At 50.1% G+C, this 22,282-nt stretch overlaps 1 long non-coding RNA gene across 1 annotated transcript in view; it reads left to right on the forward strand.

Annotated features, from left to right (window-relative positions):
• The first annotated feature begins 1,459 nt into the window (after positions 1–1,459).
• Positions 1,460–22,282, forward strand: part of LOC132413272 (uncharacterized) — a 395,067-nt gene continuing 374,244 nt past the window's right edge. The window contains exon 1 of the long non-coding RNA XR_009516664.2: positions 1,460–1,666. This is a non-coding gene — a long non-coding RNA (uncharacterized lncRNA). The remainder of the gene's footprint in view (positions 1,667–22,282) is intronic.

Raw genomic sequence — 22,282 nt, forward strand, 5'->3', positions numbered from 1 at the left:
ATACTGTAGCCAGATTAGGGTCTCAGGGAATGGAATTGAAGTTGCTATTGGAAGCTGGACCTCTCCTGGCTTGTGGGCACACAGCAGGAGCACACCGGCTTCCCCCTGGGTGACAGAGGTCGGTTCCAGGGAGAATTTTTAAGCAGTGAAAGGGCTAAATTCTCACAGTTCCTACAGTGCCTATACAGATGCTGAGGTTTGACAACTGGAGCTCAGAGACCTGTCCAGACCCTCGCAGGAAGCCAGGTACAGAACAAGTGTTCCATGATTATAAATGAATCTGTGTAGTAGGCGGTACGTGGAGCATCACGTGAAGATTTTTTTTTTTTTCTTTTTCTAGAGAGGAGAGCCATTCACTTTGGGAAGAAGCCACTGGAATAGGAGAAACTGCATAAGACAGGGGAGGGAGGGAGGGGCCCAAGGCCACTGGGTGGGTTAAAATGATAGGGGAGGTAAGGCACTGGGTGGGGGACAGAGAGGCAGCCTTCACTTCCATAATGTTGAAAACACACACTTGTGTGTCTGTCTTTTCACCGGACTGTGACCTCCTTCTACGGCTTGTATCCCCATCGCCTAGCAGGGCGCCCGGTTCCCCTAAGTGCTCCATAGATGATGAACTGAACGGAGGCAGCTCCTCCCTTCGGTCCGGTCCCGGGCTCTTGTAGAGAAAGCAAGATAAACGCATTCCCCGCAGGAGGCCAGGGTTCTCTTGTTCCTTTGGGGGAGACTACTGGGCATTCACAGGGGTAGTTTAATACTCCGGAGTGGAGGGATTGGTGCAGACAGCCGGTCCTCTGCACGGATTTGCCAACCTCAGCCCTGGGGGACAGCTGGAGACGTCGAAGGATGTGGGAAGGTGCGTGCGCCCCTCTTACCAGGCCCGCGGATGCTGGTGGTACCCAAGGAGGCGCCAGGATCACTAGGGATAGAGCTAAGCCAGGGGTCTTCTGCGCGAAGTGCTCCCATCTCAGAGCATCCTGGTTCACCTATTTCTCCAAACTCGCCTTCCCCATCTGGCAAGTGGGAAGGCTCGCTGCCTCCAGGACCCCTGGGGGCGGGGCGGTGGGGGGGGGCAGAGAGCAGGACTGCTGAAACAGCTGCACGCAAGTGAATGGGCATCACCACGGGGTTCGAGCTGGCTCTCTCGGGCGGCGGCGCGAGCGCGGCCAGGTTCCCCAGCCCCGTGCGGAGCGTGCCCTCCCCGCGCCGTCTGGGCCCCCGGCGGCCCAGGCCCTCCCCGCCTCCGCGCGCGGCCCTCCGCGGCAAGATGCCCCGAGCTGCTCCGGTCGCGGGCGGAGGGGCTCGCGGGGCGGCGGGCCGGGCGGCGGGGAGCTGAGGGGCGCGGGCAGCGCTGGGGCCGAGGACGCACGCGGCCAGTCGGGCGGCGCGCGCTTTCCCCTCCCCCGCAGCCCGGAGCGCGAGCCGCCGTGACGTCACGGGCCGCCCTCCAGCCCCGCGCTCCAGCGGGCCGAGCGCGTGCGGCCGCCGAGCACATGGGCCCGCGGGCCGGGGGGACTCCGGGCGGCCGGGACCCGGAGTATCAGCGAGGGGCCGCGAGCGAGGGTGGGCCCCGGCACGCGCCCGGAACCCCCTGAGTGGATTTCCACGCGGAAAGGCTGTTGGCGGCCCCGGTGACCTGCGGAGACACGGCTGAATCCACCTTCCAGTAAGTTAGAATTCTGTCCTCTGCCTTTCTGGAAACTCGGAAGCCTCGGCCTTGCGGGTCGGGATGCGTGGTGAGTAACTGGACGGAAGGAAGGAGCTTTCGGATGCCAATGGGTGTGTTCACCGTGCACTTTTCTCATCCCCAGACTCTGGACTGGCAGCGAGTTTGGGCGTTTGGGGTGGGGGGAGGGGAAGAGGGTGACATCAAATGGCCCTTGCAGGGAGATAATTCTGGATTTGTGCTCTTGCTGAAAAGCGTGTTATTATCTAACCTCCCAATATAGACCCCCTCCCGTCGGTACGGGTTTGGATCCGCAGAGACGGTCTGGAGGCCCCTTTTGCTAACCGAGAGGTCTGTGAACCATACGATGCGACCTCCATCCTCTGACCGTCTCCTCCCCCTTAACCCCTACAAGGTGATTTCCGAAAACTCAGCAACTCTGTTTCTTGAAACTTTCTCAGCTTTTGCATTGCACTTACTGATTTGCCGGGGCCCTCCCACCCCTATCGTGGTAATTCTTTTGGCATGGATTGTTGATTTGGTTAGATTTACCCTCCCTAGGCTAATGTGCTCTTATTTATGCCAGTGTTTGTGGTCCGGAGTGTAGACTCTCGGGAAGGGCAGCCATGAGGCTGCATGTGTTCGGTGCGCGGATACACCATGAATTTTCCTGATAGTTGGCAGGCATGGAATATTCTTGTGTTCACTCGAGCCCCTGATTTCAGGCCCTTCTGTAAGTTGGGAGAAGAGAGGAAATCCCTTGTGAGGGGTTTTAGGGAGAAGAGGGTGAGGTTGTGGTGTTTCCTTTCTGCTCTTCTGTTCTCCAGAGAGAGGCTGGCAGCCCCGTCTCATCCCTCCGTTCCCCCACCACTTGGCGTCCTGGCTACTGGAGCTGTTTAGTTGCTGGAGAAAACCCTGAAGAAACGTGTGTTTGTCTGCGGTGGCTGGGCGGGGCTCTGAGGAGGTAGGGACTGCATCTGCTCTGCTGCTTGTCATAGGGTGTCGCAGGCCTCTTTTGCATACTGGCAGCGACAAGTTGAGGCTTGTTCATTTGACACAGTCCTGTGGTCACAGCGAATCTCTCTAAAGCTCTAACCAGTGGAGAAGGGGGGTGTATGGATCCTCTGAACTCTGAGTGGGACTTCCTGAAAGATTTATTAGGAGAAAAACCTTCCTGGAAGCAGCAGAAGAACAAACACAGAATCTCTGGCTGGGCAGAGCCTCGTGGCCTGGTCTCCAGTATCTGGGAGCAGTTACATCTTGGAGGTGAGGAGTGCCTCGTGGTCTGAGGCCTTGGCACGAGGGTCCGACTGGAATTCCATGCATGGGTCTGGTGATGGAAAGGCTCGGTGGGTGCAGGGCCGGTCATAATGCTGTACCCAGTGAACTCCCCGGGGGGATTTGTTATGTGATCACATTTTTGTTTTGCCTGGTTAAGCGTGGTTTTTATTCTTGTTGTTGCTTTGCCGACTTTGAGTGCAGAATTTTGCATAAACCAGGCTTCCCCTGAAAAGTAGAAGAAATCAGTTTCTTTTTCTGGTTGCTTTTCCTCTCTCTTCCTCCGTCTCCTCTCCGTCCCTCCCCCATGCTGTCCGGTTTGTCCTTTCTGTCCAGGGCTGGAGCTTTTCTGGACTGGAAAGAGGGAGTTCTTCTCAGCTCTGAAATATCAGAACTCACCCCCTCCCGCCCCCTCCAGCCCCGCAACTGATTTCTGTGATTGCTGGTCTGAAACCCGGTGATTCCTCACCGTCCATATCCAGTTGATCTCTTGTGCTTTTAGCTTCTTTTTCTTCCTCCTAAATGGCAGGCAGGCAGGCTGGGTTTGGGAGTCTGTGTCCCAGGGCCTTCTGCCTGCCCGGGATGGACAGTTTTCTCGGACAGCTCAACGAAAGAACCTCCTGGACAATAAGACAGCCTTCCTTTATTCCTCTTTGTGTGATTCTCCCTGAATTTGGTCACACCAGTGGCGGTGTTGACCCTTTCCTGCGGAAGTGAGGACCTGGGATTGTTGCTGGTCCATATTCTTTGGCGAGGTAGCCGCGGGCCTGCTAACGAATGGCCGCACTTCACTGTGTGTTAGATGTCAGATGGCTTTCTGGATGCTCGAGCTTTTTACTTTGTACTTCCTTTCCTAGTTGGCTGGAGACATGGCATTCTCCCTGTTTTGTTTGTTTTTTTTAAACTCCGGATGCTGGTTTGTAATCTCTGTAAGAGGCCAGGACTCCTCCTTTATATACCCTGTGTCTGCGGCGGGGTGGGGGGAAACCCTGAATCAAGATGGAAACAGAGCAACAACGTGGAATAATTTTGACCGTAGATGAGTTCCGTTGATGGTCACTTCTACCCCTTCCCTAGAAAACCTCAGAAACTCTAGGCCTTACAGGAGAATGCTGCTAAAATGGGTCCTTTGACGGGTTCTTCCTCTCTCTCTTCCGTTTTTCTGGTCCCCAGTAATCTAAGGATCTAATAACAGTAATAGTAAATGATAATAATAATAGTTTCTTTCTTTGTTTTTTTGGCCGTGCCGTGTGGCATGCAGGATCTTAGTTCCCCCACCAGGAATCGAACCCGCACCCCCTGCAGTGGAAGTTTGGAGTCTTAACCACTGGACCGCCAGGGAGGTCCCAACAATAGAAGTAGTTTCTATAGTAACATTGAAATCGTATATCAGGCCAAGCATGTTCTTCCCATTTCATGCTCGCTATAGCCGCACCAAGGCAGTTATGATAAAATGTCTAGCAGTGATGGAGTTCTTATGACGGGCCAGACTCAGTTCTAAATGCTTTAGATATGTTATCTCATTTAATCTCCCAACCATCGCATAAGGTATTATTATTATTATTATTATCACTGTTTTGCAGATGGGGGACCCACAGCTCAGAGAGATTAAAAATATCCCTACCCTCACCGCCAGGTCACACAGCTAAGGAGTGGTAGAGCCACTGGGATTTGGACCTGGGCCATCTGGCTCCCTGGTTCTCTAACCGCTCCTAGAAGTTAGAGGACAGTGAAACTAAAAGTAAGCAAGGATGCTTCTCGGCCTGGAGCGGGAGGGATCAAGTGTGTTCCCCAGCCTGCCCTCCTTACCCGGCACAGATGGAAACCCCAAACCCTGTGTGAAGACACTGCCTGTTCTGGCTGCCGGCCCGTTCCACTAACGCTGGGGTCAGGAAGCCATGGGAGGGGGGGCTGCAGCGTTTGGAAGATTCTGGACGGGGGTCTGGGGAGCCTGCGCAGAGCCTCAGTCTTGGTGTGAAATCTATGGGCATTTGCAAAACGCTACATCCAGGCGTCCTGCCTGGCTTTGTGACCAGCATATAATCACTGTGAACATTCAGAGCAGATGGGAGACAGAGCTCTTTCTGCAAATGATCACATACCCTCCCCCCCATCCCCTGCCCCCGCCCCCCAAACTATCTGAGTACCTGTCTCTCTCCTGCGTGTGTTCTGGTCCTGTAGCAGCCCTAACAATACAAGGATTGTGGTGGCCCCTCTCCCAACCCTGTCATTAAAAACGAAAACAATGCCAGCCCATAAACACAAGATTCACATACACGAGGCCAAAATGGTCTCAGTCACTTTTTAATTCCAGAATTCTGAATGTTTTTCTTTTATTCTCTCTTCCTCTTTTTTCTGAGGGGGGCAGGCAGGGGTATGGGGTGTTGTTTTGCTGGTGCCTGGTGGGTAGTCCGAGCCCCAGGGTTATTTGTTGACCTGCCTCTTTTCCCTCCTGGACGGTGCATTTCTTGGGAGCAGCAGGGGGCGGGGAAGGGGTGGGGGATGCTGGCAATCATCTTCATCTGGTGGCTCACGCAGCCCTGGGACTTTGTTGGATCAGGTGGCTGTCAAGAACTGCTTTATTTTCAAGGAAACAAGCGATGCCCAGTCTCCAGTCATTGTCTTCTTAGATGTGAAACAGCCCGACAGGGTGGGAAGCAGAGGGTTTGCCCTGAGGGAAGGGACAGGGAAGAAAGGAAGGAAGACTGAAAGCGGCAGAAGGCACCTGGGTCGCCTGAGGGGCGGTGCAGACCTGGGTTCCTTTGGGGCAAGTTACCTGACCTCTGTAAGCCTGTTGACTCGCCTATGAAATGGGGATGGTAAAGCTTCACCGGTGGCTATGAGGAGGAAATAGGGGATGAACAGCTGGCGGGTGTTCAGCACAGCGCCTGGGCTCCTGGTAAGTGCTCAGCAAAAGTTAGCTAATATTATTACTGTTACAATTATTGGGTTTTATTACTTCCTGTGGCTGCTTGGAGTGGTGGTTTCTGAATATGTTGTAATGCGCAAAGGTAACATTCTGGTTACATAGATCATAAAACGGCAGTGACTTCCCTAGTGTTCTTTGCAAGCATCTGAACAAAACACTGGCTAATAGATGTAAGAAAGAGATAGAAATGGGGAGAGGTCTCAGAAAGGACAGGAATCAGAGGGTGCCCCTCAGGTGTCAGCCTGCTTTTATATGTATATATAAAGTTTTTTTCTTTTTTTGGCTGCGTTGGGTCTTTATTGCTGCGCGCAGGCTTTCTCTAGTTGCGGCAAGCCGGGGCTACTCTTCGTCGCGTTGCGCAGGCTTCTCAACGCGGTGGCTTCTCTTGTTGAGGAGCACGGGCTCTAGGCGTGTGGGCTTCAGCAGTTGTGCATGCAGGCTCAGCTGTTGTGGCTCGCGGGCTCTAGAGCGCAGGCTCAGTAGTTGTGGCGCACGGGCTTAGTTGCTCCGTGGCATGTGAGATCTTCCTGGACCAGGGCTCGAACCCATGTCCCCTGCAGGACATTGGCAGGCGGATTCTTAACCACTGTGCCACCAGGGAAGTGCCGTCAGCCTGCTTTTGCAGGTTACTTCAGCTCTCGCTGCTGCTGAGAGGAGAATAGTTTCCCCCTCCCAGGGATGATGCAAAGCACTTAGCACAGTGGAAGTAAGCTCTTGAGGAAGACGTAAAGATGATTGTTATTATTGGTTATTCTTCAGGGCTCCCTTTCCCTGGTAATTTGGCCCTAACATTTGCTACTCTGTTTGAGATGGATTGGTTGAGCCATTCATTTACTGGGCAGTTGCTGGGTGGCAGGCACTGTTCTAGCTCCTGGAGATCCAGCAGGGAAGAAAAGAAACAAAAATCTTTGTCCACCTGGAGTTTCCATTCTATCCAGGCCACACAGTGGGGTCAGGGTGGTCCCCACAGGGAGCTGGGGAACGGATAGAGGCAGCGCAGGCAAAAACTCCACTGACTCCTGACACCACTGTATTAGTAGATGTAAGGTGCTTAGCACAGGGCTGCCATGTGGTAGTGACTATTTAAGTGGTGGTTGCTATATTTATAATTATTGCCTTCCTTTGGGGGCTGCCTCATAAAATAGCAACCTCCCTAACTCCCATTTCCATTCCTGAGTCTCACTGTTGTCTGTAGTACTTGTTATGGACTGAATGTTTGTGTTTCTCCAAAATACATATGTTGAAATATTAACCCCCAATGTGACGGTATTTGGAGATGGGGCCTTTGGGAGGCAGTTATGGATAGGTGAGGTCATCAGGGTGGGGTCCTTGTGAGGTGATTAGTGCCCTTATCAGAAGAAATACCAGGGAGCTTGCCTCCTCTCTCTGGCCATGTGAGGACACAGCAAGAAGGTAGTTGTTTACAAATCAGGAAGAGAGCCCTCATCAGAAACCAGATTGGCCAGAACCTTGGTCTTGGACTTCCTAGCTTCCAGAACTGTGAGAAATACATTTCAATCATTTAAGCTACCCCATCTGTAGTATTTTGTTATGGCAGCCTGAACAAACTGAGACAGTACTAATCGTTACCTGATATACCGTATATCTGTCTTCTCTCCTGAAATTGTAAACTCTGTAGGGCTGAGGGCTTCATTCATTCATTCATTCATTTATTCATTTTCATCAATTCAACACATACTTATTGCATGCCTACTCTGTGCCAAGCAGGGTTCTAGGCGCTGGGAATGCGGAAAGGAACAAGAAAGATGTTGCACGAATGGTGCTTGCATTGCAGCTGAGGTAGACATTGGGAACAGTAGACATAATAAACTGAGGACATTCACAGTGTATTTGAGGGTAATGTGTTCTATGGGAACAAGTGGAGCAGAGTCAGGGTCTGGAGGACTGGGGTAGGCTGCAGTGTTAAGGTGGCTTCAGGGCAGCCTCTGTTGACAAGCTGTTACTGGAGCAGCCTTGAAGGGGTTAGTCTTAGAGGATGGTGTTCCTGGCCCAGGGAAGGGCCAGGTTCGAGGCTGAGGGCAGGGGTGGGCCTGTGAGAGGGAGAAGCAGGATGAAGAACGGATTGGAGTGGTGAGAGCAAGGTGGACAGAGGTGGAAGGGGAAACCAGAGCAGCGTTCAGCGGCGTTGCACGTGAAGTCTCCAGGCCTTTCTAAAAGACTCTGTCTCGTGCACAGTAAAATGGGGAGCGACTGAAGGGTTTAAAACAGAAAGCTGATTTGCGCTGATTTAGCTTTCAAAATGATCAGTCTGGCTGCTGTGTTGAGAAGAGACTAAATCTAGGCCAGCAGTCAGGGCACCCGGGTCCAACTGCAGGGGATGCAGGTGCTTGGTCCAGGCTGGCAGTGGTGGACAGGAGCTTCTGGACTGCTCACTGTTGTATCCCCAGGCATCTAAAACTGCCCTATCCGATGCGGTAGCCACTACCTTTATGTGGCCGCTGAGCACTTGAAATGAGGCTAGTCTGAATGGAGATGTACTAAAATACACGTCGGATTTCAAAGACTTAACACAAAAAAAGTGATATATATTCCGTAACATCTTAAGGAAAAACCCGAATGAACTTTTTGGCTAACCCAATATCTCATTACTGAATTCGTTAACGTTAATTACGTGTTGAAATGGTATCTTGGATATATTGGGTTAAATATGATACATCACTAAAATTAATTTCACCTGTTTCTTTTTTTTTTTAAAAAAATGCGGTTACTGGAAAATCTAAAATTACCCGTAGCTCAAATTCCATTTTTATTGGGCAGTGTAGCTCTACGACAACGCCTGGGCCGTGATGAGCATTCAGTGAATCCAGAGTGAGTGAGTGAGGGCCAGGCACAGGGGATTCTGCATGGAATAAGGAACCATCCCTGTCTTCAAGAAGCTCCCAGTGTGGGGACTTCCCTGGTGCGCAGTGGTTAAGATTCTGCCTGCCAATGCAGGGGACCCGGGTTCGAGCCCTGGTCCGGGAAGATCCCACATGAGGCAGAGCAACTAAGCCCGTGCGCGACAATTACTGAGCCCATGAGCCACAACTACTGAGCCCGCGTGCCACAACTACTGAAGCCCATGCTCCGCAGCAAGAGAAGCCACCGCAGTGAGAAGCACGTGCACCGCAACAAAGAGTAGCCCCCGCTCACCGCAGCTAGAGGAAGCCCGTGCGCAGCAACGACTGCTGACCAGAGCGGCTGGGAGGCAGGGAAGACAGGTGGAAATGGAGCTGCAGGCAACTAGGTCTGGTGTGGCTGAGAAGGCTCGAGCAGGAGGGACGTGGGAGATAGGTCTCCAGTGTTAGTGAGGGCCTTGCAGACAGGGGACAGAGAGCTGAGGACCCTGGGCCTTGGGACTGTGGCTGAGGTGGGAGAGGCAGGAGTGGCCAGTGGGTCAGCCCCACCTGCTGGCCCACTGGCCACTTAATGACCAGCAGAAGTGATTTAAATGGGTCCTGCCAACCCTGGGATTGTAACCAGGAGTAAATTCCCAGGTTTACATTTAGAAGGATAACAAATGTAATAGAGGATGGCTCTTAGGAGGGAGGTACCTGAAATGGCCCTGGGTGGACAGAACTGTAATTAGGGAAATTGGAATTCTCTTTCCTCTGACGAAAAAAATACAAGCTTATCTCTAAAATTCTGGGGGGAAACGTCTATAAAGATAAGTATTACTTCTTGAGTTAAATCCAATCACTGTTTTGTCTTTACTGTTGCTTTTTTTAAAAAAGGTTGTTGTAATTATGGTATGTATCAATATGTTTGTGTCCTGGCTTTTCTTAGTTATCATTAAGTTGTAAGCATTCCTGAATATTATTACATATGCTTTTGTCCATGTCATTTTTTATTGGGTAGATGATATTTCTGCAATGCTTAGCTCATAATAGAGCTACATATAGCTTACATATATAAGTTTTCATTTTTCGTTTCATTTTTTTGATAAACCCCCTGTCCTAGGATTATTGCATCAGAGCATCTCACTATTTATTTATTTTTGGCTGCGTTGGGTCTTCGTTGCTGCACACGGGCTTTCTCTAGTTGTGGTGAGCAGGCGCTACTCTTCTCTGCAGGGCGTAGGCTTCTCATTGCGGTGGCTTCTCTTGTTGTGGAGCACGGGCTCTAGGCACACGGGCTTCAGTAGTTGTGGCATGCAGGCTCAGTAGTTGTGGCTCGTGGGCTGTAGAGCGCAGGCTCAGTAGTTGTGGTGCACGGGCTTAGTTGTTCCGCGGCATGTGGGATCTTCCCGGTACAGGGCTTGAACCCGTGTCCCTTGCACTGGCAGGCATATTCTTAACCACTGTGCCACCAGGGAAGCCCCACATCTCACTATTTTAAAAGTTTTAGTTAAATATTGTAACTCATGAGATTTGCACTGAAGCTAAATTTGCTGTTATCTGGTGAGACACGTGATGTCTGTTGCTGTCCATGATACGCTATGTCATGAACAATTACGTATAGCGTGTATTAAATGCTAGACACATGTGCATATACATCATATGCACCTGTATTAGCTTTTTCTTACCTTCCATTTATTTGGCAGATATCTGTGGGATGCCTGTTTTGTGCCAAGCACCGTTCAAGGTCTTGGATGTTCAGTGGTGATCACAACAGGTATGGTACCAGTTCTAAAGGAGCTTATTTCTTAGTGGGGAGACAAGCAAACATACACCAAAAAGTCACACTACTGTCAGGAATATGAAAGAATATGAAATCGAATAATGTGGAAGATAGTGTGTATGAGGTGAGGGGATTCACACTGAAATCTTACATTCGAGTGAGACACGAAGATTTGGGGGAAGTTAACCAGAGGAGGAGCAAAGCACAAAGGAGAAGATTGATAAATATGACTGTATTGTAAAGAAAAAAAGCCTAAGGAAAAAAAAAAAAAGAACAGCTTTAATAATAAAGAATAAAGAGTTCCCCAAAGTCAAACAGTTCTCAAAAGAAGAAAGCAAAATGGACAGTACCTGTGAAAGGATTCCAAATGTCCCTAATATAGGCAGGTGTACTGAGGTCTGATCCGTAGACACTAGGGTCCACCCTGTTTAGTGGACAGCACTAGGTGGTTTGGTAAATGCTCACAGCTGTGTAACACAGTCATGTAATCATCATCACGAAGATACAGAACATTTCCATCCCCCGCCAGAGTCCCTCCTGTTTCTTTGTAGTCAACCCCCTCCCTGACCCTCAGCTTCTAACAATCACAGATTTGTTTCCCGACCTCACGGTTTGGTTTTGCCTTTTGTGTATAAATGGCATCGTCCAGGATGGAGCTCTTTGAGCCTGGTTTCTCTCCTGCAGGTGAGATCTTCCGCGTAGTATGTGTCAGCCGTTGGGTGGATTAGGTTGCAGAGTAGTGTCCTGTCCTCTGGATATGCCACTGTTATCCATCTTCCAGTGGAAGGACACTTGCGTTGTTTCTGGGGCACGTTTTTTCACGTTTTAAAACGTGCCCAAAATAGGAAGTCTGACGCAAGTCTTGGGGAGGCTGTGTGGGGCATGGGGTCCCCTGACTCAGCTGGTGAGTGTGGGGTTGCTTGAGAGACCAGTTGGCAGAACGCAATGAAATCAAAACATACGTGCAGCCCCACGCCTCGGTACATTTGAGAATTCACAGCTCATGTTATGTGTTGTTGAAGGCTACTTCGAGGTGGGTGTGAATGTCTAAAAGAAAATGGACTGGAAGGATCTAGATCAAATGCACTCTCATCCTCCTGGGAGGGAGGAGAGGATGGGGCTGGTGGTGACGGTCAAAGGCTACTTTAACTTTACCTTTCATGTTTTATAAAAGAAGAATATAGGCACATATATCACTTCTGCATTTTGAAAACATATAGTAAGGAAAGCAGACCGTGTGTATATATGACAACATGTTCATGGTTGTAAATTCTGGGTTTTTAAAATTTCTTTTAAAAACTAGTTTGAAGGGACTTCCCTGGCGGTCCAGGGGTTAAGACTCCAAGCTTCTACCGCAGGGGGTGCGGGTTCGATCCCTGGTCGGGAAACTAGGATTTCACATGCCTAGGATTTCACGTGCCACCAAAGCAAACAAACAAACAAACAACAAAAAAACTAGTTTGGGGGGAGGTATTCTAGCCTGAGAGAACAGCATGCATGAAGGACCCAAGGCAGGAAAACGTTTGGGAAGTTCATGATGTCAAGAGACTCCTGTGGGTGGAGTGGAGTGAATGTCCAAGGGTAAGAGACACAGGACCTGGACGGGGTCCAGGGTGGGCAGGTGCCTGGTCTTGGAGGCCTTAAGCACTAGTCCAGGCCTCTGTGGGCTGCTGAATGGGGCAGAGGCCTGGTTTGATTGACATTTTTGCTCGGTAGACAATGGATTGGATGGTTGACAGTGGTAGCTGGGCCCGTTTGGAGGCTGTGTGGCAGCCATCCAGATGAGGACCCTGGAGCCTGGCTCTAGCAGTGGAGAGGGGGAGAAGAGGACAAATTCAGTATTTATTTTGGGGAGAGAAAGGACTTCTGCCTGGAGGGCAAAGTTGGAAGGGATCCAGGTGGGACTGAAGAGGTAGCTGAGGACCTTCCAGTCCCCGTGAGGAGCTTGGACTTTATCCCGAGGGCGGTTGGGAACTGTGGGAAGTTTTGAACAGGGGCAGGGACGAGATCAGAGTGGCATTTCAGGGAGACCTGTGCACATGTGGTGTCCTGGGCCTGGGGTCACTGAAGAACATTCTGTAGTTAATGTGGCTGAGAATACACCAGCGACCCTCTGGTTGGATGCTTGGCTTTTCCTGTTTTTTAAAAGGAAAGAGGAAAAAGAAAAGGGCCTCTATGTGGGAAGCTCCTGAACTTTACGGGAGAGCAGCTGTAGGAACAGGGGTCCCTTCTGGCATTTATCGTGTCAGGGTTTATCCCACAGTCCACGTAAGTAATCATTCATCCAACCGGGGCCAGGGGCAGTTTTGGGATCACTTAGCCAATCTTCTCACTGAGAGACTTCAAAGAGAGATCACTCCTATCCTTGTGGTGTATCACTTTTTACAAAACAGACGGTTGCATTCGATCCAAGAACAACCTATAAGGCTAAGGCCAGACTGTCCTGGCTGGGTTGACGCTCAGAGAACACCTCCGGTGGAGACCTGGGGCTTCTTCCGCACGCTGTGCTTCTCAATGTCATTGCATCCGGATCACCAGCCTTGCAGCGCCGCTCTCCCCTAAGCACACTTGGGAGGAGATGGCCTCCCAGGAAGTGCTCTTGAAATAGAAGGGGAGCTCGGGGCTTCCCCCTGGGCTTTGCTTGGTGCAGAGCTCCCCTGTCCTCTCGCCACGCCTCGAGGTTGGCCAAAGGCAGTGTCTCTTGCCTGTCATTTCCCTGGACAGTCCATATGTGCTTTCTCAGCTAGAGAAAGCACATACTTATCCCACTTTTCCCTGCAAAGGGTTTTGGAAAAAAACGAGGGGTGCCAAAGGATAGGGGAGATCACTGTATCAGTCATGGTAACGTGTGGAGGTGGTCTCGCAGCCGCGGCTTACACAGCAGCATACGACGGTTTTCACATTTTATACCTGAGCCGTTGCTGACACCCTTGACCCTTGATTATGCAGCTCTTTCCCCTTTGGTCCAGCAGTGAGACCCGGCATCACTGGCGCCACAACACCCTCTGGAGAGCATCCACTACCGGCCCCAGCTGTCTCCCTGCTCCCACGCCTGGCTTTTAAAAGGGCAAACTAGATCCTGAGACTCAACGACTTAAAAGCTTTTATGGCTTCCCATTATTAGTTCGAGTACCTGCTGTATAATAGACCCTCATGAGTATTGATTGAATTGCTGAGTGATGTGAACCCAGTGATGTGTATCTGGGGTAAGGACCCAGCCCTCACCAACCCTCCAGGCTGAGTGCTTTCTGCCAGACGGATGCCTCTGCTTGGATCAGAAGGAGGGCTTGTCTGATTAGAGGCAGCTGGTGAATGTCGGTTTTGAATAATGAAGGTTTGGAATGGCGTTATTCTTTGGAGAGGGTGGGTGCCTGCAGATTCACTTCTGACAGTCACGTCTCACCCAGCTGGGGAGATGGGACAGGTTTCAATTCCTTTCCCACTTCCTCCTCTAATTAACTCCTGTTGATGCTTTATGACTCAGCCTAGGGGTCACCTCCTTCAGGAAACATTCCTTCATCCCCTCCATGCGCCCTGAGTTATCACAACTCACATCCTGTTGTATTGTGTTGTGGCCATGGATTCCCAACAGGGCTTGCAAACTCAGTTGCTTAGGAAGACGAGCAGATGATATAAATGCACCAGGTAGGAAGGGTGTGGACTGGCCGACAACTGGTCCCCTCTCTGGACCAGAGGCGGCTGCTCTTTGATTCCAGCTCCCCCTCTCCGCCTCCCCATTTCCCCAGGCCAGAAAGGAGATTCACGGCTGCCAGACCTTCTACTTTTGAAAGAGAAGCTGGGTATCATTCTTTTTTTTAATGAAAATTCTCCTGATTTTCAAATGTTTCAATTCAGATTTTTAAAGAAGGCTCACAGGCCAAACAAAACACGTGTGGGCCCGACGTGGCCCCTGGGACCAGCAGTTTGCAGCCCCTGCTTATGGCTCTCCCTGTCCCATTGCACAAGCTCTTCCAGACATGACGTGCTTTTCTGTGCCCCCAGCACCTTGCAGGGAGCCGGCAGGGCTTGGTGGGTGCTCCCTGCTTAAACCCTTATTGACTTGGGTGCTGCAATAGAGCGCCTCCCGCATAGACGGCATTAACATTTTTTCCCTTAGAACTGTTTGCACGTAATGCTGTTCTGAGTTGCTTCTTCAGCCCCCTGCATGCTTTTGTGATAGGCTGTGTGTCCCTGGAAAACGAATCATTTCCTGTTAACTGCTCTTTTCCTTTTCCCCTTCCCTCTCCACCCCCTCAACACATGTTGGCCTTTTTTGGGGGGTGTTGGGGGGGGGAAGCCAGACCTTTCGTATCCTGCTGGGCTCCTAAAGTGTTGGTCAGCTGTTATTAGGCAGTGGTGGTTTCCGGCTAGCTCATGACTTTTGCCCTCCAAGTTGGTGAGCTTTTGCTCATTTCCATCGGGGGAAAATGCGTGACTTTCAGATTTCTCTTCGTTTACGGTGAGCCGTGGTGGCAAAGTTGCTTAAAGAAACGAGCCAATCAGCTACCAGGAGGAAGCAAAAGCCCCACCCTGTTTTGTTCCGTGTTTTCCATCTTGTTATCTGTCTTCACATTGTGGAGGCAAAATTCAACAAGGAGCTTAATATGTGCCTGAAACTGAGCAAGGCTCTGGGGAACTAGAAAAGAACCGTGGATTTGATAGTCTGGAAGATCCATCCTTACCTTTCAGAGATGCAGAGGGAGAGCAAAACCAACGACAGTGATGATACGGTGTTAATGCAGTTATAGTGCAGCGTCACGTTCTTTATTTAGCATTATTAGGAGCATTATTTAGCTATAAAATGGCATCAGAGAGATATTAAGCCCTGACTTTGTGCCACCGTTAAGAACTTGTACATATTAATCCATGTAGATAATAACTATGAACTGATTACACGGAAAAATCACAGCGGAACAGTGACATTCAATGACCCGGGATTTACTGTGCGTCTCACTTGCTGGTGCTGTGCTAGGGCTTGTAGCTACACTTGGGGGATCCCTTGAGATCCCCACCCCCCTAGTCCAGTGCAGGTATACAGACGTGTGCTTTTGCACATGTCGATGACACCAGGGTGAGGTCGTGGTTGTCAGAGAGGGACAGGGTGATGCTGGTTCTCAGGGGATGAAGCAGCTGATGGCTGAGGTCCAGCTGGCCTGGGAGGCTTCTTTTAGAGGAGGTGAGCCTTGCGATAGGGTAATGGGTGGCAGAAGGAGAGGGGTTTGCCTGTTACAGAAGGGCTATAGTCTCTGTTTCTTATCTTGGAATGGGAATACTATTTCCTCCTTCTGGTTGGTTGTAAGGATTTGTACCAATAACAATAGTATGATTACTGACAACAGCTGGTGTTCTGTGAGAGCCCACTGTGTGATGGGCACAGTGCCAAGGGCTTCCCTTCCATTACCCCATATACTGATCAGCAATACCTCATGGGATAGGAACCATCATCAGCCCTGTTTTTCAGATGGGACAAACTGAGGCTCAGAGACGTTAACTGACTTGCCCAAGTTCACACAGCTATTAAAAGGCAGGTTGGAACCCAGGTCAGAGTGCAAAGACTAGGTTTGGAACCAATCCATTAACCAATCTATTAACTTCAGATACCCAGGAAGTATAAAAATGAATCCTTTTCCCTAAGAAGTTTCTTTTTATTCCCAGCCCTGCTTTCCCATCCCCCTCTTCTTTACGCCCCCCCCCCCCAAAAAAAAAGGGCAGGACAGTTTGACTTTGGCTGCAAATTTTAGCTATGATAACCCACATCTCTGGTTCTAAACTAGACAATCTCTGGATGGAGACTGAGAGAGAAAAGGGGAAAATGAAAGTAGCAGTTGTCCTAGGTGATATGAATTACATTAAAATGGCTTCCAGGGCTTCCCTGGTGGCGCAGTGGCCTGCCGATGCAGGGGACGCGGGTTCGTGCCCCGGTCCGGGAGGATTCTACATGCCGCGGAGCGGCTGTGCCCATGAGCCATGGCCGCTGCGCCTGTGCGTCCGGAGCCTGTGCTCCGCAACGGGAGAGGCCACAACAGTGAGAGGCCCGCGTACACAAAAAAAAAAAAAAAAAAAAAAAAAATGGCTTCCAGGTTTTGTTGTTTCTGCGTCACAAACCCGTTTTAATTATACCTAGAAATTGGTACTGGTGAGTAAGAGTGGGGTTGGGGAGGGCCACGAGCAGACTGACAGAGAAGCCCCGAGGGCGAGGAAGACGTTTAGGTCTCTGGACCAGCATTCTCCTCTCTGGCTCTGGTCATTATTGTAAGTGGCTGGCAAGCTTTAGGCAGCACGGGTGCTTCTGTCTTCTCAAACTCTGACCCCAGACTGTCTGCTTGGAACCTCAGCTTTGCCACTGAATAGATGCATGGCCTTCAAATCTCTGTACCTCCTGGTTTCTTCATCTGTAAAATGGGAGTAACAGCCCTGCTGTTCTAGGACGGTTAAGAGGATTAAATGAGTGAACACACAGAACGCCCTCATCCCCGATGCTGCTTTCTCTGTGAGGTCACAGTGCGCACCTGACTTTGCCCAGTTTTTTACCTTCCAGTGTCAATCTGTGCTTTCTTGGGGAAATCAAGTCATTATAAATGATCATTGGTGTGGCTCTCCGTGGTTCACTAAGTTCTCCCAGCAGCAGAATCGTCTTGAGGAAATCTAGGTCCGATCATGTAAGTCCTGTTCAGAACCCTCCCGTTAAGTCCTGGTCTCCTTCGGGATGAGCCTGTGACCTGGCCCAGCTCAGGGACGTACGACAGGCTGCCCCCCTCCTGTCATCACTTTCCGTGTGGCTTCTCCACCTTCAGTGTCACTCACCCACCCCAACACATCCCCGGTCCTCTGAGCTGTTTTGTTTCCCTGTTTAGCATCCGCCACAGTCTAAAGTCCAGCCTGAGTTATCTGTCTTGCCTGGGATCCGTAACCCCCAATAGAAAACAGGCTTCAAGGGAATTTTGTTCACTTTCTTGTCTCCTGTATTCCCCGTTGTCCCAAGGGTCATTGGCTGAGTGAATGAATGCAAATAATCTTCGCATTTTAGTCTGACAACAGACCTGTGAATTGGGGCTTCTGATCTACGTTTGACAGATAGGAAACTGCATACTGTTTTCCACAGCAGCTGCACCCTTTTATATTCCCACCAACCATGCACAAGGATTCCCAAATCTCCCCATCCTTGCCAACACTTGTTACAGTCTGTTTGTACACTTGCTATTCTGTTTGTTTTTAATTTTATAATAGTATGTATGTAAGTGGCATCACATAGTGGTTGTGATTCGCGTTTCCCTAATGATGTTGAGCATCCTTTTTTTTTTTTTTTTTTTTGGCAGCTCCCGGGCCCTAGCAGTGCAAGTGCCAAGTCCTAACCGCTTAACCACTGGACCGCCAGGGAATTCCCTGAACATCTTTTTATATGCTTACTGGCCACTTGTATATCTTCTTTGGAGAAACTTTTTTTTTCCGGTATGCGGGCCTCTCACTGTTGTGGCCTCTCCCGTTGCGGAGCACAGGCTCCGGACGCGCAGGCTCAGCGGCCATGGCTCGCGGGCCCAGCTGCTCCGCACCATGTGGGATCCTCCCGGACCGGGGCACGAACCCGCGTCCCCCGCATCGGCAGGTGGACTCTTAACCACTGCGCCACCAGGGAAGCCCAAGAAATGGGTTTTTTGTTGTTGTTGAGTTGTAGAGTTCTTCATATTTTCTGGATAGAAATCCCTTTTCAGGTAGATGATTTGCAGATATTTTCTCTTGTTCTGTGGATTGTTTTTTTCACTCTCTTGAAAGCGTCCTTTGATGCACAGGGGGTTTTAATTTGGATGAAGTCCAACTTATTTATTTTTCCTTTTGTTGTCTGTGCTTTTGGTGTGAGGTGCAGACAATTGTGCCGAGCTTAGCCAGGGCCGTCCAGCCAGGAGTGGCAGCGCGCGTGTCCTGACCACTCTCTGTACTGCTCTGAGGCTCCATCCTTTGGATTCCCATGGCCCGTGCTTACCCTGGGTTGGTGTCTCAGTTCAGCTCTTAGGTGTGTTATCTTGTTCATCTTCTCAGCATCTCTACCAGCTGGATGCTGTTACCCCATTTCCCAGCAGTGGAGGGGTGCACCCAGCAACCTGGAGCCTGGTAGAGACTCACTAATGCAGCCATCGGCAGCGTAGCTGGGGTCACAGTGCACCCACCGTGGACGTTCCGACTCACCACGTCACTTTCCCACAAAATAAATGATTTGGGAGTCGTGCTTCCCACAAAACAAATGATTAGCAAACATTTTCTAATCATTTGGGGACCGAATTTCGTGTCGTTTCAACAGTTAGTCCACGATATTCTCTCGATATCTACAAGGAGATGGCATCATGAGCGTCATAGGAAACGAATTCCCGTGAGTCCCCCACCCTGCTTAGGGTGTGACCCGGAACGAATTGCGTCCTTTTTCTAGGCTCTCCCAACTACCAACCCCTAGTATTCTCCCCCTGAGCCGAGTTCTCCTGAATTTTGGTGTGTATTATGTCCTTGCTTAAAATTTTTTCCCTATATTTTTCTCCCTAATTGTGACGTTACTTTTCTTCCTTTTGACCTTTTACAAAATTCCACACCGTACGCAGCGTGCTTTCCTACTCGGCATGTGTTGATAAGTGCACGTGGATGTGGTGTTTCTCACCGCCGTCATCTGTTCCGTTGTGTGAACAGACCACAGTTTATTCACCCGTTCTCCAAAGACATGTGAGTTGTTGGCGGCTTTTTTTTTTCTTTTAATTTTTTTCCACCACACACAAGCAGAGCTGCTGTGAGCGTTCTTGTACGCGTGGTCACAAGGGCCAGAGTTTCTGGCTAAGGTGGTAGGACCCCAGGCTGCTTTTGGATTTTCCTGGGATCACAGACTTTCAAAATCGGAAGGGATGTCTTCGGCTGCGGACTGTTGACCCTCATCAGTAATCTGAAAAGAAATGCTGTTGGTGTGATGGTGAGCAGTGTAGCTCCTGGAATGGGACGGCCGCGGGTTCACTCTTGCCTTTGCCTCATCCTGTTACTTAGTTCATCGTGCAATGAACTTAACTTCTCTCCGCCCGTTTCCTCAGGTGGGAACGGAGGACAAAAGGCCCCCCCCCACCCCCGCATCATTTTGAAGTTTAAATGAGATAGTGCGAGACCCGAGACCCGGGGTGGGGTGATAACAGACCCTGAATAAGCCCTCCCTGCTGTTAGCATTGTTCCCTGTTGGCGGTTAAGGATCTCTTATACCCGCCCCAGACTGATGCTGGGGTAGTAACTGACGCCCAGAATGGTCATGAAACAACCCTGGTGCAGATTACCTTCCCCTCCATGTGGGCCCAGGATTCCAGGCAGGTTCCCAGTCCAGCTGGATCGCTGCCCTCTGCCAGGTCATCTTGGCCTGCCCAGGCGGGGTTTCCCCCTTTTCCCTTCCATACTTCCCAAGCTTTTCTGCATGGAATGTAGGAATGCCGGGCACCTCTTCCAGTGTTTACAGTGGCCTTCAGCTTAGATACCCCCAGCCAGGATAAACCTTTCCGAAACAGATAAACTGATTGCAGTGGAAGAGAGTGGGCTCCCAAGAGGTCTCACCTGGCCTGTAAGCCTCCACGAGGAAAACGTAGGCACGTCATTCCTGCGCTGCCGCCTGCCTCGCATTCCAGTCTTTAGGCCCAAATTATGAGAGGAGGGCAAGCCGGTCCCTCTTCCAGGAGAGGGACCGGCTTCATCAGCAAGATTTATTCATTCGTTTATGGCTTAGATCCAGAGCCTGGGCTTTTTGCAGCCGGGGGCTCTGCCTTGTGTTTTGAATCATTCTGATACTTGGTAGCAGAGGGCCACCCAAAGCCACAGGTAATCGCTCCCCTGCGTGAGAGGCATAGAAACACAGCGTAATGGATACGAGCGCGGTTTTCTCCTTTGCACAGCATCGGTTTGAGATCCACTTGCCTTCAAAAGTCTCAGATCTCCCTGGAGAAGTTACCCTCTTGAGTCTCAGTTTCCTCATCTGTAAAACTAGAACATAAGTAGTACCAACTAGATACTTTGTTGTGAGCGTTGAATGCGATTCTGTACATTAATGGCTTCCTCCAGAACTGGCATGTCGTAGGTGCTCAGAAAGCACTGGTTATGGGCCCCGCATAGGCACACGAGGGCTGGGCCTCTAGCCTCCAGGGGGGTCAGGAAATGTGGGCTGACTGAGCGAAGGTGTTGAGTACTTTCCAGTTTGAAAAGCACATTGATAGACGTGTTGCTTCCTTTCTTAAATGTCTAGCTTTGGAGTCCAGTCCTACTGTCCCTGCAGGATGACGCCGATCACTTCCTCCCTTGATTTTCTCATCTGCCAGCCCCTGTCGGCTCTCACGTAAATAGCTCCACCTGTTTACCTGCCTCTGTTCCGAGGACTCTGCCTCTGTATCTAATCTGTGTATGTAATCCTGACCACAGTCTGTATTAATGTCCCCATTTTACAGACGGGAAAGCTGAGGCAGAAAGGTAAGTGACTATCCAAGGTAACAACTACTAAGTAGCAGGGCCAGAGCCAAGATGCGAAGCCAAGTAGCCTGCTTTTCAGATCTGTTGGTCTAACTGGTTTGCTCTCCTGCCTTGAGGTCATCTCTCCCTCAGGGCTCCAGGTCGTTGATTGAAATGTGAGATGAGGATAGAGCTTGGGGGCATTGAGAGAAGGTGGGGGGAAGCCCCTCCAAGGTGAGCTGAAGGGGCAGAGGCGGGATCAGAAGACAGATGTCCCTTGGGCCATCTTCCCTCTGGTGCCTGGAACTTCACCAGCACGAGGGGATTAGCAGCAGACTCACTGCGTTTACTCTAGTAGGCCAGGGGCCCAGGGCAAACGCACTCCCTCCCGGCCAAGAAACTGATAGCTGTAAAGTCGCACCCCACCCACCAGATTGACAGTCTGGTTTTCATTGTTGGCGTAATGAATTATGCTTCTTAAGGAGGAGAATATCTTCCAGCTGTTGAGTGGTTTAAATTTCCAGATGTTCCTCTGCCCAGGAAGCGAGAAGGATGCATGATTGCATCTCTTTAAAAGTTGCTGCGCAGAATGGCTCATTACATTTCAACAACTTGCCTGTGGTCCCCAGAGGAGGGAGGGAAGAAGGGACCCATTTACTAGAGTGGTAACGGTAAGTGAAGATAAGTGAACTGGATTTGCAGGCAGGAGGCCTGAGTTCTGGTTCACGCTGGCTGTGTGACTTTCAGCTGAGCCCACGACCACTCTGAGCCTCTAGTTTCCGAAGCACTTTTTAAGCACTAGAGGAAGCATTGTTTGGTATCATCTGAAAGGGGCTGTGTAAACATTAACGCTTACAGTCAATGAAAGCTTGCTGAAGTGTAGTTGACAATGAAAGAAGACCGAGGTTAAGTCCATCCTTGTTTTTAACATACGAATATAGAGGCCAGAGAGGTTAGGACTTGTGCTGGCCCGTATGGTCACTGGCATGTAGCTACTGAGCACTTGAAATGTGGAAAAGTCCGAATTGAAATGTGCTGTAAGTGTAAACTGTGAGTCAGATTTCTAAGTCTTAGTACAAAGCAGATCATGTAAAATATCTTTAATAAGTATTCCTATCGATTACATGTTGGAGTGATAAGATTTAGATATATTAGGTTAAGTAAAAATACATGATTAAAACTAATTTTACCTCTTTCTTTTTGTGATTTATTAACGTGGCTACTGGAAAATTTTAAATTAGTTTTATGTGTCTTGCCTTTCTATCGGACAGCGCCGAGCTAGACCGTGACACGGACGGCAGGCTTCCGAGTTCTGCAGTGAATACACCCATAATTCAGACTTC

Source organism: Delphinus delphis, chromosome 17 (genome assembly GCF_949987515.2).
Source record: "Delphinus delphis chromosome 17, mDelDel1.2, whole genome shotgun sequence".
Taxonomy (NCBI): domain Eukaryota; kingdom Metazoa; phylum Chordata; class Mammalia; order Artiodactyla; family Delphinidae; genus Delphinus; species Delphinus delphis.